The 16,119-nt window shown below is 43.7% G+C and overlaps 1 protein-coding gene and 1 long non-coding RNA gene across 2 annotated transcripts in view; both read right to left on the bottom strand.

Moving 5' to 3' along the window:
• Positions 1-99, bottom strand: part of LOC102239347 (neuron-specific protein family member 2) — a 37,194-nt gene extending 37,095 nt beyond the window's left edge. The window contains exon 1 of the mRNA XM_005879442.2: positions 6-99. The gene's annotated coding sequence lies outside the window, so the exon portion shown is untranslated. The remainder of the gene's footprint in view (positions 1-5) is intronic.
• A 9,754-nt stretch (positions 100-9,853) lies between these two features.
• Positions 9,854-14,581, bottom strand: LOC102247891. Its single transcript, XR_001364665.1, has 4 exons — positions 14,495-14,581; positions 12,943-13,042; positions 11,480-11,518; positions 9,854-10,411 (listed from the first exon to the last, which is right to left on the bottom strand). It is a non-coding gene; the product is annotated as an uncharacterized LOC102247891 (long non-coding RNA).
• Positions 14,582-16,119: the final 1,538 nt, after the last annotated feature.

Here is a 16,119-nt window from a genome sequence, read left to right as displayed (position 1 = left end):
AGCTTCTGCGAGCAGGCGCCGCCAGCGAGCGAGCTGGGATGAGCTGCTGGCAGCCGCCTGCCTGCGCGCTCGCTCGCCCCCTCCCACCGGGGACCGGGCTCCCACACCATCTGTCATCTGGCACCACCTGCTGTTTCTCATGCATGGCCACAACCAGCGCGGGACAAAATGGTTTCGAGAAAGTGGCAGGGATTCTGGTCACACACGCACATAAAATGTAATACACCCCGTAACAGGCCATCCCCGCGCCTGTAGGAAAACTGGAAAAGCACATTTATTGGGAAAAGCACCGCCTCTGAAGATCTCCCAGAACCATGCTGTGAGGCACAGGGGGCCCAGGCCCTGCCCTGCTCGCCCTGCCTGCGGGAAGGAGAAGAGGGGGGGGGGGGCTGCTCCAGGCTCTTTGGGACCATGTCCCTCATTTGCACAATGTAGTGCCTGCAGGAGGGGGCTGGTGGGAGGTGTGAAGGCGATAACGTGGGAAAAGCATTTAGCTCAGAGCAAGCAGTGCACAAACATAAACTGCTGTCCTCACAATGCACCGTGAGCACACGGGTCACATAAGGTCACAAAACACCAGGAACTGGGATTTGAGCCCTGGTCCCATGCCACACGCAGAAGTGGACAAAGGCATTTCTTGGAAGAAAGGAAGGAAGCATTTCCCAAAGTGGACGGGAGTGCCGACTAGTCCCAACAACAGATACCTGTCCACCACAACACCGCACCCACAGTTCAAAGTTCACGGGCTTTACTCTTGACCTAATAATACGCCCTTAAGGCAGTGTATGGCCCAGACTGGATGAAAGACACACTTGTTCTTCTGAGCCTCATCTGATAATTCTAGGAGGCTTTCACCATCAATTACTTACAAAGAATATTTTTAAATCTGTGTTTTCAGCATAAAATTAGATGCATTGTTTTCACTTAAAAATTTTAATTGCTATTTATTGTTTCTATGAATTTGTAACCAGTTTCCTGAATAATTTTGAGTGTAGTGTGGGACTTAAAGATACAGTCTTTGGAGCCAGACTGTCTGGGATTCCCCCTTCTGCCACTTGCTAGATTTGTGACCTTGGGTAGTTTTTTAACCTCTCTGTGACCCAATTTCCACATTGTAAATTGAGGGTACTATTGGGTTGTTATAAAGATTAGATGAGTTAATACAGGCAAAGTGCTTAGAACAACATCTCTAAGTGTAAAACAAATATCTACTTTTACTCAATTATTAGATAAGCATTTTAAAGACTCATCTCTTATGGCAATCATTTTTAAGTTTTCTAATTTACCAATTTATACTTTAAAAAATTATTTTCTTCTACCTCATTTCCTGAAGTTTATCTCATTTTTCTCTTTTGAACTTCCTGAGACAGATATCTAGTTTATTGATTTGCCTTGTCCCTGTCTGATAATGAAAGAAATTAATGCTCTTATTTTAATTTACTTCTGAAATATTTGCTTTTTCATTACAGTTCCTCAATTATTTTATAACTAAAGATCTGCTTCTCTGACTCCAGTCATTCAGTAAAATAAGTTTGTTTTTCATTTTAATTTCTAAATGCTATTTTTCTCATTGCTAATTTATCTCTTTTAAGACTAGTTTCTAGTTTTATTGCATGTGGTCCAAGAGTGTTTTCTGTACATTCTCTGCTTTGGGGAGTGTATTACATTTTCTTTGTGGTCTAAGATATGAATTATTTCTGTAAAAATTCTCTGAATATAAGGAAAGAAATTATATTCTATATAAATATAGATTTTATACATAACTATTAAATCAAGTTTGTTAGTTATTTAAATCTTCTGTACACTCATTGATTTTGTTTTTACTTGCTTGACCTGTCAAGGAATTAGAGAGGGGTGCTGTTATGTGCCATTACTTTTGTGACATTTCTCCTTGCATTAAAGCTGTGTTATTTGGTATATTAGCCTCACAAGTTTGCATCTTTTTGTGAACTTTGCTTTAATGAACGTAAAAGAATCTATTTGATCTATTTGTCCATTTAGTGCTTTGTGATTTGAGTTCCTCCCTATCTAAAACACAGTGGCAAACCCTTTCTTCTACAGATTCTATTTGTTCTTCCCAGCCTTTTAAAATTGCACTTTATTTCTTGACTAGGTCATTTTAAGGAACCTTTTTAACATGGGAATTTAAATACTTATAATTAAGTCTGACAATAAGACAATTGTCTTACATTTTTTATTATTTTTATTATTTCTTGTGATTTCCTTCACTGTTTTCTACATACACTTTCCCCCCTAGCTACTTGGGACACATATGTGGGGTGTTGTTGTTCTTTTTTCCCCCTTTGGTGATTATTTAAAAATATATGTTTATTGATTTCAGAGAGGGAGAGGGGGAGAGAGATAGAAACATCAATGATGAGAGAGAATCATTGATCAGCTGCCTCCTGCACGCCCCCCACTGGGGACCGAGCCCACAACCCCAGGCATACGCTCCTGACCAGAATCGAACCCATGACCCTTCAGTCCGTAGGCTGACGCTCCATCCACTGAGCCACGCCAGCTGGGCTGGTGATTTTTTAATGTCAGAAAACATCCCTGAATTGACAGCCATCTCTCAGCCTGAAGAATAAAACAAATTCTTTTGATCTCCTCCCATGGAAAAGAGATAATTATCACACATTCGTGTCCTTTTCCTGCTTCTCCTTTCCCCCATGCCCATCAGATGCTAAGCCTGCCTTTACTTTCACTGATGCCTTTTTCACATTTTATTCCCATTCCCTGAGACACTCCTGTCAGAACGGGAAGTGGGAGGAAAGTGAACAAATGCGAGTCTTTTTCCAAAGGACTCAGAGGAGGAGGCTTTATGTGAAAATAATTACTTTACATACGTACATGTCAGTGAGCCGGGTCTCTGTGATCAGTGTCATCACGTCTCGGCACTAAGAGTTTTGCTTTGTCTCCATGTATAGATATATCTCCAATGAAAGAGATGATAAAAGCACTTTAAATGTCTCATTATAAATCACGCTGTCAGTTTAAGAATGTTATCCCAAATTTAATGGTGTGGTAGAAATATAAGCCTTTTAGAAATCTGTTCTAAGACTCTCCCAGAGGCAAGCATAAAGGGAAGCTATGCTCAGACTCTTGCTAGGAGCTCTATATTTAAATTTCAAATAACAGCAGTCAGAGAGCTATGAAAAGCATGAAGCTCTCTTACCACTTAAAAAGGAAATGGGTCATTGCCGACTTCGGACTTAAAGGGGGGAAGGACAATGGCGAGGCAGAGAGGCCATGGCAGAAAGGCTAGTCCCAACTTCTCCTCTGAGTGGCAGGAAGGGCTGAGGACAGCGAAGTGAAGGAGGCAAGCCCTGTGGGTGAAACTGACATCAGCTTCACACAAGCAGGATGACTTACACAGAGCTCTTCCCACGGAAGCCTGGGGATGCACTCGGGAAGAAATAATTTGATGAGAGTTTTTGTATTTTGCCTAGAACGTTGTCTTTAAAAGGCATTCCGAGGCTCTCTTCCTGTTAAATGATCCATCAGCTGTCTCTTCAACAAAAGCTGTCCAGTCTGTTGTAAAATAAGTCACCACTGAGTGGAAAGTTTGGGTTCCAGAACAGGTTCCCCCAAAGCCAACGCTGAGAGCTTGGGATGCAGGCATTTACTGGGAGAGCGCTCAGGATGGAGCGGGAAGGAGAGGAAGCAGACTTGGTCAGGCAGAGAACTTGAACGGCAACACATTCCCAACAAAGGCCTCAGCCATCTCCCGGGTCCTCTGCAGCTAGGCTGGCCCTTTGCAGTCGTCCTTCACTGAGATTGGGTGCCCTTCCCCAGCAGGTGAAGACTTGGGCAAGGTGGCTGTCCTCAGCCCAGGGCAATACCCGGAGAGGGTTCACAGCTAAGTGCCAGCTAACAGCAGAGGGACAAGACTTTTAGTCCTGAAGGCGATCTACCTGGGCAGCAAGCGCAGCTTCCATCGCGGGCTCTGCTCCAGGCTGTCTCCGCACCATACTTGACAATCATACCTCGTGACTTCAAATACCATTCAGATGCCAATAACTCTTAAATGTGATCTCCAGCAGAGAGATTTCTTCTGGACTTGATAGGGGCAGAAATAGAATGCTGGGGACCAGCTAGAATTGTGAGAAATATTAATCACGCTCTGTTAACCGTGATGGTTTTGTTCTGATTATTGAAGGCACATTCTAACCTGGCTGGGGGTTGCACCGGGGACCTGGGAGCTCGCCTGGAGATGCAGCCTATTGTCATGGACAGATGAACAGCCTTGTTGCAGAAACCAGAGCCTCTAGCCCTTTGAAGACCCCCAGCCCTTGCTTAGCCGCAGGCCTTTGCAAATCTCCAGCCTGTATTACCTGTAAACTGCCCATTTGACATATCATTTTGCCTACTTCCCTATGTAATCTTTGTCCTTCTACTCAATATAAGCAGCTGACTTATGGGGGGTGGGAGTGGGGGAGGGGAGACAGAGGAGATTTTTGTGGGTGACCTGCTGCTCTTATATTGCCACAATATTGGAATAAACGCTCATACATGATTCCACTCTCTCTCTGCTTAATTGGCTCAAGTAGTGACAGGCAGCATGGACCCCTTGATTGTCCGGTTATAGACTCAGATCCCAAAATACAACTGTTCCTTGACATCTTCATTGGATGGTTCAGAGGCACTGAGCTGAGCCTCAACGTGTCCCCAAACTGCACTCCCTGGACCTGCCCCTCCTCCTGTGGCCCCATCATCCATCCACTGTCCCCGCCAGGAAACAGAGGGGTTCTCGACATCTTCCTCCCTCCTTCATCCAATCACCAGCTCGCTATCTCTCCCTCCCATGTCTCCAAATCAGCCCCCGTCCTCTGTGCTGCCTCCTCATCCCCTCTCCCTCCCGAGCTGACAGGTCTCCTGACACCTGCACCGCCCTCCTCGCCCACCTGTTTTCCATACCAGAGTCCAAGCAATGTCTGCACAACGAAATCCTGGTGATGTTGCCCCCTTACCTAGAACTCTACAGGGGCTTTTTTTTTTTTTAAGATAGACTAAAATCTTAAACTTATCCTCTACAGCTCTTTATGATTTGCCCCCTGCCTACCCGACAAGCGTCACCTCCTGCCACTCTCCCCCTCCCCTGACCCCAAACACACACTCCTCCCCAACCCAGACTTTCAGCACGAAAATGGCGCCCTCTTCAGGGAATGCTCTTTCCACTCCTCCCATGTCCGAGGGTCTTTCAGAGCCCCTTAGACATGACTTCCTCAGAGAAGTCTCCCCGAGACCCCAGACTATATTTGGCTTCTCGTGCACATGCTCCCTTCATACTCTGTTCTCCTGTTGAAATATGGATCATTCTTTTAAACTGCATGATTATTTGTGTAATGGTGGTTGGGTAAGAATCGGGATTGAGTTCTTGCAACCTACATGTTAACCAGAGGGTGGATGAGTACATTTTGATTCATTCATTTTGATGAATACTATTCAGTCATTAAAAATTATGTCATGGAATGTTGCAATATGGCAAATGTTTATAATGTTGAGTAAAAAGAATAAAATTGTATAAACATCGCGACTATGCGAAAATATAAAGATTTAAAGACACTAAAATGTTTATAGGGGTTTTTTCCTAGATGTTTTTATGGGTGATTTTCATCTTTTCTTAATACTTTTTTTCATCTCCCCAAAACATGTTAATTATTTTTAAGTTCATGGAAAAAACATGAATAATTTTCTGCTAGAGAAAAAAAAATTTGAGTTCTAAACAACAAACTTTAAAAATATATATTATTTTATTGATTTCAGAGAGGGAGAGGGAGAGGGAGAGATAGAAACATCAATGATGAGAGAGAATCATTGATTGGCTGCCTCCTGCACGCCCCACACTGGGGATCGAGCTCACAACTCGGGCATGTGCCCTGACCAGGAATCGAATCGTGACCTCCTGGTTCACAGGTTGATGTTCAACCACTGAGCCATGGGCTGGGCAAAAACTAACTTTTTAAAAAGCAGTTGGCTTGTAAGAGGCTAGTAAGCCATGTGAAGTCAGAGTTGAAGGTAAGGTCGCTGGGCATCATGGGAGACCTTGTGGAAGATTCCCATTATGGCCCTGAAACCCTCTGATCCACCAGAGAGGATGAGCACACTATAAACATCTATTATTATTTTTTCTCCCAGTTTTATTGGAGTATAATTAACAAATAAGCATTGTGCATATTTAAGATGTAAAATGTAATGTTTTGATATATGTATACATTGTGAAGTGATCCCACAATTAATCTAATTTACATATTCATCACTTCACAGTTACCGTGGGTGTGTGTGTGTGTGTGTCACAGTTACAGTGTGTGTGTGTGTGTGTGTGTGTATGACATTTAAGATCTAGCATATCTAGCACAGATACCTTCCCAGACCAGTGGATGCCTGAAACTGGCTAGTACTGAAGCCTATGTATACTGCTTGTTCCTATACATAGATGCCCTTTCACTTAAAGGAAGCTCTTTACGGCTTCTCTTTGACATGTGTGAACTGCTAGGATCGCCACTCTTGCACTTCGAGGCCTTCAGTAAGTAAAATAAGGGTGACTTGAGCATGAGCACTGGTGCACTGCGACAGTTGGTCTGATGGCCAAGGCGGACGACTTCATCGCACATACTCAGAATGGCATGCAATTGAAAACTTATGAACTGTGTATTTCTGCAATTTTCGATTTAATGTTTTCGGACCACAGTTGACTCTTGGTAACTGAAACCACAGAAAGCATAAGGGAGACTACAATAGACAACACAGCAGTATTCACTACAGTCACCATGTGCCGTGGGGCTCCAGAACCACTCATCCTGCGTGACTGTTCCCTCGACCAATGGCTCCCACTGCCCCCACCGCCCAGCCCCTGGCAGCCCCCACTACTCTATGAGCTCGGCTTTTCTGGATTCCACCTATAAGTGAAACTATGCAGCATGTCTTTCTGTGCCTGGCTTGTTTCACTTAACATGATGTTCTCCAGGCTCATCCATGTTGACACAAATGACAGAATTTCCTTCTTTTTAAAAGGCTAATATTCCATTGTGTGTGTGTGTGTATGTGTGTGTGTGTGTGTATGTATGTATGTATCACATCTTCTTTATCAATTCATCCTTTTTTTAAACTTTCAGATTTTTAAAAACATTTTTTATTGATTTCAGAGAAGGAGGGGGAGCGATAGAAACATCAATGATGAGAATCACTGATCGGCTGCCTCCTGCAAGTCCCACTCTGGGGATGGAGCCCGCAACCTGGGCATGTGCCCTGACCCGGGAATTGAATCATGACCTTTTGGTTCATAGGTCAATGTTCAACCACTGAGCCACGCCAGCTGGGCTCCATTCACCCACTGACGAACACTTAGGTTGATTCCATATCTTGACTATTGTGAATAATGCTGCAGTCAACTTGGGAGCTCAGTTACTTCCTCAAGACACTGTTTTAATTTCCTCTTCATCCCCACCCAGAACTGAAGTAGCTGGAGTGTATGGCAGTTCTATTTTCAAGTTTTTGGGGAAGCCCTGTACTGTTTCCCACAGCGGTGGCACCAACTTACATTCCTACCAACAGTGCACGTGGTTCCCTTTCCCCACATCCTCATCAAAACTTATCTTTTTTGTCTTTTGATATCAGCCATTCTAAGAGGTGTGAAGTGAGATGTCACTGTGGTTTTTTGCATTTCCCCGGTTATTAGAGATTTTTAGAATTGTTTCATATACCTGTAGTTCTTAAAGTGCAACAAGAGTGTGAGTGTCCCCTCCCAGGAGATGGACTATATGTGTTTGCCAAGGAAAGAGAGCTTTAGAATTTGCAAATTTCCCAGGAAAGTCCCTCTCTGCAGAGAAGTTCCACCTGCTTGATTTTTTATGCTTATACTAGAGGCCCGATGCACAAAATTCGTGCAAGGGGCTCAGCCCTTGTGGGTCGTCCGGAAGGACGTCCGGTCTAATTAGCATCTTATGCTTTTTTTAAAAAAAATATATTTCATTGATTCTTCACAGAGAGGAAGGGAGAGGGACAGAGAGCTAGAAACATCGATGAGAGAGAAACATCGATCAGCCGCCTCCCGCACATCTACTGGGGATGTGCCCGCAACCCAGGTACATGCCCCCAACTGGAATCGAACCTGGGACCCTTCAGTCCACAGGCCGACGCTCTATCCACTGAGCCAAACCGGTTTTGGCTCATCTTATGCTTTTATTATTATAGATGAGAAGACAGGGAGAAAGACCATCCCTCACTGACTCTCAAGTTAAGACCAGTCCCTTCTCAAAACAGCTGCCGGAGTAGCTCTGTTAAAAGTCGGCGGCTCATGTCACTACTCTGCTCTAAATGCTCCGACAGTTCCTCATCTCACTCGGAGGAAAAGGAGAGTCCTCAAAACAGTGCCACACAGTCTGGCGTCTGTTACCCTCTCATCTCCTCTCCCCCCTCCCCCACGGGACCTCTTCTTCCCTCTTCTCCAGCCTCAGAGTCCGGCCTCTGCATGCCTGGCTTCCTTCCTTCCAGTTTCATCTCCATGTCACCTTCTGCATGGAGCCTTCCCTCCACTGCACCCCTCAACACACCCTTTATTTTTCTCCATAGCACCTGCTCTTTAAACATACTGAATACTTTAGGTGTTTATTATGTCTTCCCCGGAAGTCAGACATTTAATATGTTTTTTTTTCCCTTCTGCTCCCCCAGTGCCTAGAACAGAACCTAGGACATAATATGTCCTCAGTAAGTATTACACCAATAAACGAGTGAACTAAAGAAGGCCCCCTGAACCCGGCTCACAAAAGGCAGGAGCCTCGTGTGGGCTGGCCCACTCCCTCCTCTGCCCCAGATGGTGTGTAACTGAAGCTCCCGCCTGCAAGAAGGAGCGGGCAGTGCACGTCTGTGGCTCCTGCACTTGGCATTACCTCTGCTGGGATAAGTTCAGCTTTCAGTCGGTCTCTGTCTCTTGATGTCCAGAAGATTCCATTTCATGGTGATTTTTAAAAAATAAAATAAAAGGTCTGGCTTCTGGCCTGTACTCAATCACATAACACAAATACTAAAATGACACGACCACACCCCGGGCTCATCCAGTCACCTGTCCAGAAACATGAGACAAACGTCACCAATCCCAGGCAGAGAGTCCTAGGAGGGCACAGCAGGGTCACAGGAAGCCCGACTAACAAGTGACCATTACATGGAGCCGCCTGAGATCAGATTGGGACACTTCCAGAAACATGAGAGTGTCCCTCGCACTCAGAACCTCAGAAAGGACAGAACAAGGAAGTGAGGGTGCTCCACGGAGCAGAGAGACAGCCCTTCACTTAGCATCCGCAGGTGAACTCCTTTCCTGCTGTAACTTCTCTGGGAATATAAATGTTTCTAGGCACACACCAGAGTTCTAACAGCACAGGGATCCTTTAGGATCATCTTTAAAATTAAACAGATGAAGCAAGTGGTTAGTAAGTTTATGCTGAGGAACAGTGAGATGATCGGGGCTCAGAGTGCATTATTCCCAGGAACGTGGCGATTCCCTCACACTTTACTTGACTTTTAGAAAGTGCAGAGCAAAACAAACGAACCCCAACAGCAGTCAGCAATATGCATGAATGTTACAAAGTAACAGGAAAAGTCCGAAAAGAATATATGCGAAATAATGCCTCATAGAAAATCAGACACCTAGACGCACTTTCAGGAAGACATATAGACACTGCAATAGAACGACATGAACAGTAATCATGTGCACAAATGCGGTGATGGTTACCTTGAGTGGGAGAGGCAGGCGGAAGGGGTTGGGCACTGTGATCAGATGTGAGTACTTTCTAGATATTGTCAGCAGAGAAAAGTTGTATTATGTTTATTATGTTCTATTAAAAAAACAGAGGTTTAATACATTTTCACCAGAAATGTTTAGATAACAATGAAAAGATGTAGAGCACCCATCGAGAACATTTCTTTTCCTAGGAGTCTCCACTACCCAGGGCTCTGGAACAGTGAGGCACACTGAGTCTGGATCCAGCATGACTTAGTTTTAAATCTAATAAATACTGACACATTCAATCATTAAAACAGATTACCTGACTATGTCAAGTACTGTAAGTTATATAAAAAAAGCTGACATTGAAATGAACATTCCCATTCACCACAAAACTTTGCGCAGCACAAATTACAGCATAAACAAGTAAATGTCTCATTTTACAAGGATTTGAGCTTCATACGCTAAATCTGGAAGCTTTCCCCAAGAATTCAGCAGCCTCAAAGTTACCCAGCACATTCCCACAGTGCAGGCCCCGCCCTGCCGGGGGCTTTGGACACTGCGTGGCGGGCAAGGCCTAGGCCATCTGCCCGGGCACCGTGTCCTTCCACGGGAAATAGGCAGATTCGCTGAACAGTCACAGAAGAACACGCTGCCACAAATCCTAGTCTCGTCGTAATTAAATTATAACTAAAGGAAGAAACAAAACTAGGAATTACTTTACAGTCCTTACTTCTTGTGCTATTTCGTGAAAACGCTGTGTGACTGCCCCTTTGGGAAGCCCACCTCTCAGCGCCCCGAAGAACGGAAGCCACGGTGCCCTCATGCTGGACAGGAAGAGGACCTGTCACCACGGGAAGCAGCAGGGGGGGCACAGAGAGAGAAGAGAACTGAGCAGATACAGGAACAAAAAGGAAAAGGATGGACCATGGAGAGAGTAGTTTCAATAGCATTGCAGACATGGGCCCAAATAGTTTATTAAATGTCAACAAATATTTAATGAGTGCCTACTATGTGCCAAACCCTGGTTTCAGGAAGGAAACTGGTTAGAGTTAGCAATGGGTATACACTAAGGGTTGGAGAAAGTAGGATATAAAGGGGAAATTTTAACCCCTAGAGTGCCGGGGAGCGCTCCTCCTGTCTTTCGCCAAAAGTGCCGGGAGCGCTATCACGCTCCTCCTGCAGTGTCACTATTAGATGCTAGTAGTTCACTCTTTATTGACAGATGGCACCTAAGTGCAGATTACTTATGATGCCGAATGTTTGTAGTTCTAAAATTGACCACTGGCATTTATCTGCCTAATTTTTTACAGGTACTACGATTTTATAAAGTTTACTCAGAATTTGTAGCCCTAAAGCTTTGAAATGGTGTCCAGTTCTAAGTCTGCTTTTATTAGTGATGATGATATTGCTAAATATGTCAATTCTTGCTGTGAAGATGATGATTTTGTAGAAGATATTGGAGAAGGGTGTCCCTCTATTTTAACATTATATGTTTTGTTCAAATTTTTTTCTACTAGTATTTTATAATACAATCAGCAAACAATATATGTCAAAGATGAAAACAAATGTAGTAAAGGTTTCCTTAAGTTTTTGAATATGTAACTTCATTTACTTGCGATTCATAATTTTTTTCCTAAACTGCTTGTAAAATCAGCAAAAATGCCTTGGCAATTTTAGCATAGTTCCTAGGATATTGGTTGGCACTCAAAGGGTTAAAGTCTATACTTTATAATTGTTATCAAAATAGATTCTTACCAGAAGACGATGAGAAGATTCATCTTGTGTAATCTCAGTCTAGAAACAATATAAAATATAAGGAAATTCAAGTGGGCCTCTAGGAAAGGTTTTCCCATTAATAAATGCATATTAGGGAATAAGTTATAATACATCTTAAAGGCGGGATTATTAGTTTTTGTAATCTGGTTTAAAATTGTAATAACGAATTACAAGGATATCTTTTGTTTGTAAGAGGCTGTTTCTGAAAAACACAGCATATTATTTTAAGTTGTTAAACAATCCTTACAAGAGTGTTTAATGGTTAATAGAAAGCCTCTTGCTAAGGCACAAGAGAACCCGCAAGTTCAAGGTTACGGCCAGAGCAAGACTAGATCTGACCCAGCATGTTTATTCAAGTTACTGGATCTGGACTAACATTCAGAACAAGGTCCGGGTTTTTGCACAGGGCGCCGCTTATTCAAACATCCTTTCCCCTAAGACACCACTGACTACTTTTTTCTCCTAATCACTCTCCTGCTCCATTCATTCTCTTTCTTAATTGGGTAAGAAAAGTAAAATAGAGCATCACTAATCTGAACACTAGCATATATGCCATAATTGCGAACAATTTCTGCCATTATTGGTGCACTATTACACAAACAGTAATGAGTTTCTAGTGTCACATTGTTTACAAAACGGTGTTCCGTTTCTAATTATTATTGTTTGAAAATATTCTTCAGAAAATTAAACTCTGCAGATTTACTGTCAAAATAGACATTGTCATCAAGTGACTGTACTAAGAACCTACAGAAGCATCCAGCCTGTTAACACGTGTGATAGGACATGCATGTGAAGGAAAGAAAATAACTATTATGATTATCAATCTGTGTGGCATTATTAGTTACATACGCAGAGATTTTTATCCAACTTAATTGCGTGTGAATCCAATTACTTTAATGAATGTACTAGATCACATCTAGTGTTGCTCTGGCCACAGCATGGAACTCAATATTGATGCAGCTTTAGCACCTGGTTTAATCTACAAGATGTTTCCCAGGAATGAAGTGACATCAAGGCCACAGCTCAAGGGCAGGTTTTGCCAAATGCATTAAGTTAGATGGCAGCACCCATGTGACTATGTAAAGTGACATATAATTTACATTGCTGACAGTGTCTTCCTTCGTCACTAGGGATCAGCTTTGTAATCTGTATTAAAGGTTGGCATTGAAATTCAGATCTAAGAGGTAAGCGTGCTCCCTTGTTCACTAAATTCCCGTCAGCATTCACCTCTGCAGCCCTCCACTCCCGCCTCCTCCGGCCTCTACTCTACCTCACGGCTGTGCTGTTTGCTGTACTTTTAATGATGATGAACAGTGGTTAGCCTCGTTTCCAGAGTTCTGTACCTTGCATGACAATTAGGAAAAGTACTGTTCTCATGTGATCCAGGGAAACTAAACTGTTATAGAAGCCAGTCCTTTAATACAATAAATATTATAACTTACTTTCACCAGCTAATCGTTGGCATTTCAGCCTGAGTCTATATTTTTCGTTTTCTTTGAGCATTCTAGAAATGACTTTGTGTACTTTTTTCCACACTGAAACCTTAAAAAAAGATAAGTACAGGTTAGGAACACTGAGCAGAAAGGCAAAATTAAATTCTGCAGATTTACTGTCAAAATAGATGTTGTTATCGAGTGACTGTACTAAGAACCTACATTTTGATGGAGGCGACTGGGAGTGACTCAACTGTGCTGCATGTCAATTGATATTATAATTATAAAGCAATATTAGCACTTAGAGACTCAAAACTTAAATGTAACGGTCTTCCGTGATCACTGAATTCTGATTTCTCTGCCCAGCTTCCCAGCATTCCTCTTTGTATTAAAGCACCTGTCCTGGATGGAGTTTCCTCTCTAAGGTCATGTCTACGAAGCTCTACCTAAATAGTTCCAACACATTCGATTTTGTTTCAAAAGATAATAAAAATAATGAATTTCTATTTCTACGTCTAAGCCAGTGGGCAGTAATTTCATTTTGACGTGTTTTATTTTAGATAAGAAACACTTCTACTAAGACACGCCAAAGCCAAACGACTAGAGCATGAGTGTCCTCGAATGGAGAGTGAGGACCACAGAAGCAAGAACACAGACCTCGGCTCAGACTCTGGCTTTGCCCCTCGCTGTTACTTGGCACTGGGCAAGTGTTTTAATCTCATCCAAGAAAAACCTCAAACATCCGATTATTAGAATTAATGAAAAATATTTGTAAAGCACGCACCGTGTCTGGTACACAATAGTCATAATATTGGCCATTGCTCTTTTCTCCTCACCCAAGAGGAATTGGTTCTTGGAAAAAATATTTCTAGTGGGAAATTCAAAATACATTTGCTGCAAGGGTTAGTCACCTTGAATGCTATTTTATACTATATGTAAACTACAACTCACACACTAAGCTCAGAAAATATTACTTTATGTGCCGTTATTAACTAACCATTTCTTTAAACTGAAGTATAAAGTATATGGTGGAAATGAAAGATGAGCAAATGATCTTAAATATGTTTAAACATTCAGGTTACCATGACCTTTGGGCCAGAGGGGAAAAGATTCAGCACTAACGGTTCGTCCTTGTCCGCTTTCCTGCCAGATGCTTAATGTATGTTCCTTGTCTTTAAAAAAGCAACATGACCCAATAGATACATTCTTTTCTGTGAAATCCATGATTTTCTCCTATGTTATCCATCAGAGTTTGTTACAGTCTATAGGACATATATTTTAATGCTCTGAAAAATCTCCCGGTGGGTTACATTTTGATTAAAATGTGTTATAAAACCTTTGGAGGTATAAACCTTCAAACACAAGGACTAGTCTTTATTGTTAATAAGTATTTCCAAACCAAATTCCATTTCTGATAAATTACTTCTACTTTCTCATTTCAGTAAATTAAACTTTTCAAAAGATGGCACTATTTGTACTGTCTTGAGCATATTCACACATTTGTATTTAGAGAGCTTAATCTAAAATTCAACACTGCTCATCCCCCGGTTCTATAATATACCTTTTTCTTTTTCTTCATTACTTTGGAAGCTCCATTGAAATGTATGGGAAACTCAAACTTTTTAGCTAACGTCTTCTGGGTTAAACCTAATCGTTAAAAAAGAAAGTGAAACATCAAGGTCAGTACGTATTTTAAAGGAGGCGCTATCCTGAGAACAGAGACAACTATGAGGGTCTCTCGAGCTCTCTGTGGGAATTTTTACAATTGTTGGTATATTGCTGATCACTAGGTAATACCAAATCTATTGCAGGCCTAACAATGGGTAAAAAAAAAATTCTGTTTATAAATAATAGTATGCCTGGAAAATGCATATCAACAATAACACTAACTCTAATAATAAAAGAATTCAGTGAAGTACAAGGATCTGAAATTAACATACAAAAATCACTAGGCTAAGTGAAAGAAGCCAATCAGGAAAACTGACATATCGTAGGATTTGACTTATATGAAACTAGAGGCCTGATGCACAGAATTCGTGCAGCAAGGGGCTCGGCCCTCGCAGCCCTGGCTTCGTCCGGAAGGTTGTCAGGAAGGACGTCCAGAAAGTCGTTTGGCTGTCTGGTCTAATTCGCGCACAAGGGGGGTGTCCCTCAGCTTGGCCTGCAGCCTCTCCAATCTGGGACCCCTCGGGGGATAGCCGGCCTGTGGGATCGGGCCTAACCCGGCAGTCCGACATCCCTCTCACAATCCGGGACCGTGGCTCCTAACCGCTCACCTGCCTGCCCGCCCGATGGCCCCTAACCACTCTGCCTGCTGGCCCCCAACTGCCCCCCTGCCCCTGTGGGCCTGATTGCCTGCAACTACCCCCCACTGCTGGCCTGATCACCCCTAACCGCCTCTGCCTGGGCCCTGCCACCATGGCTTTGTCCGGAAGGATGTCGGGAAGGTCTCCCGGTCTAATTAGCATATTGCCCTTTTATTAGTAGAGATGTCCAGAGCAGGCAAAGCTATGGAGGCAGAAAGGAGTCTGGTGCTTGCTTGGGCTCAGGGGTGGGGTGAGGGGGGCGGTGAGAAGCAGTGAGTGCTGACGGGGCAGGGTTCTCCTGGGGGTGATGATAAGGCTCCGGATGGACCGGTGAGCGGCTCCGTGGAAGGCCGCCCTGCAGCTCCAAGGGGAGCTGGGTGGACGGATTCTCTCAGCAGAGCAGATGGAGGGCGCCCGCAGAGCGAGGCAGGGCTTCTGACCGGTGACCAGGGCGCGGGACTTGGTCAACCTCCTCACCATGTGTGTCATTCAATGCTGAATAAAGGTGATTTTTTTTAGAGATCAGAGGCCTCATAAGCACAAACAATAGGCATGAATGGGGCCGTTATGGAGGAGGGAGCCCACTCACAAGAGCAGAGAAGACCCCGCACCCGGGCAGGAGCTGGACGCCACCGGGCTACCCTACAGGGGGTTCAACACAAGACAGTCCCTGAGGAGCCACAGGGAGGGGGGGCGGTGAGCAGCGGAAGGAAGCGACACCGTCTGAAGGAGGCCCTGCTCCCCACGGGAACGCTCAGCGCAAGGCGACCCAGGGAGCCGACTGCAGGGCCAGGCCCTGGCTCCGGTTCGGGGCTCCGCCAATGGCCGCTCCGACGCAGATGGACGGTGGGTGGCGATGCCTTTCACGGGCATCTGAGCG

The sequence above is a fragment of the Myotis brandtii genome, unplaced genomic scaffold (assembly GCF_000412655.1).
Source record: "Myotis brandtii unplaced genomic scaffold, ASM41265v1 scaffold6, whole genome shotgun sequence".
NCBI lineage: Eukaryota > Metazoa > Chordata > Mammalia > Chiroptera > Vespertilionidae > Myotis > Myotis brandtii.
Note: the sequence above shows the minus strand (reverse complement) of the source record. Positions and strands in the feature narration are given on the sequence as shown.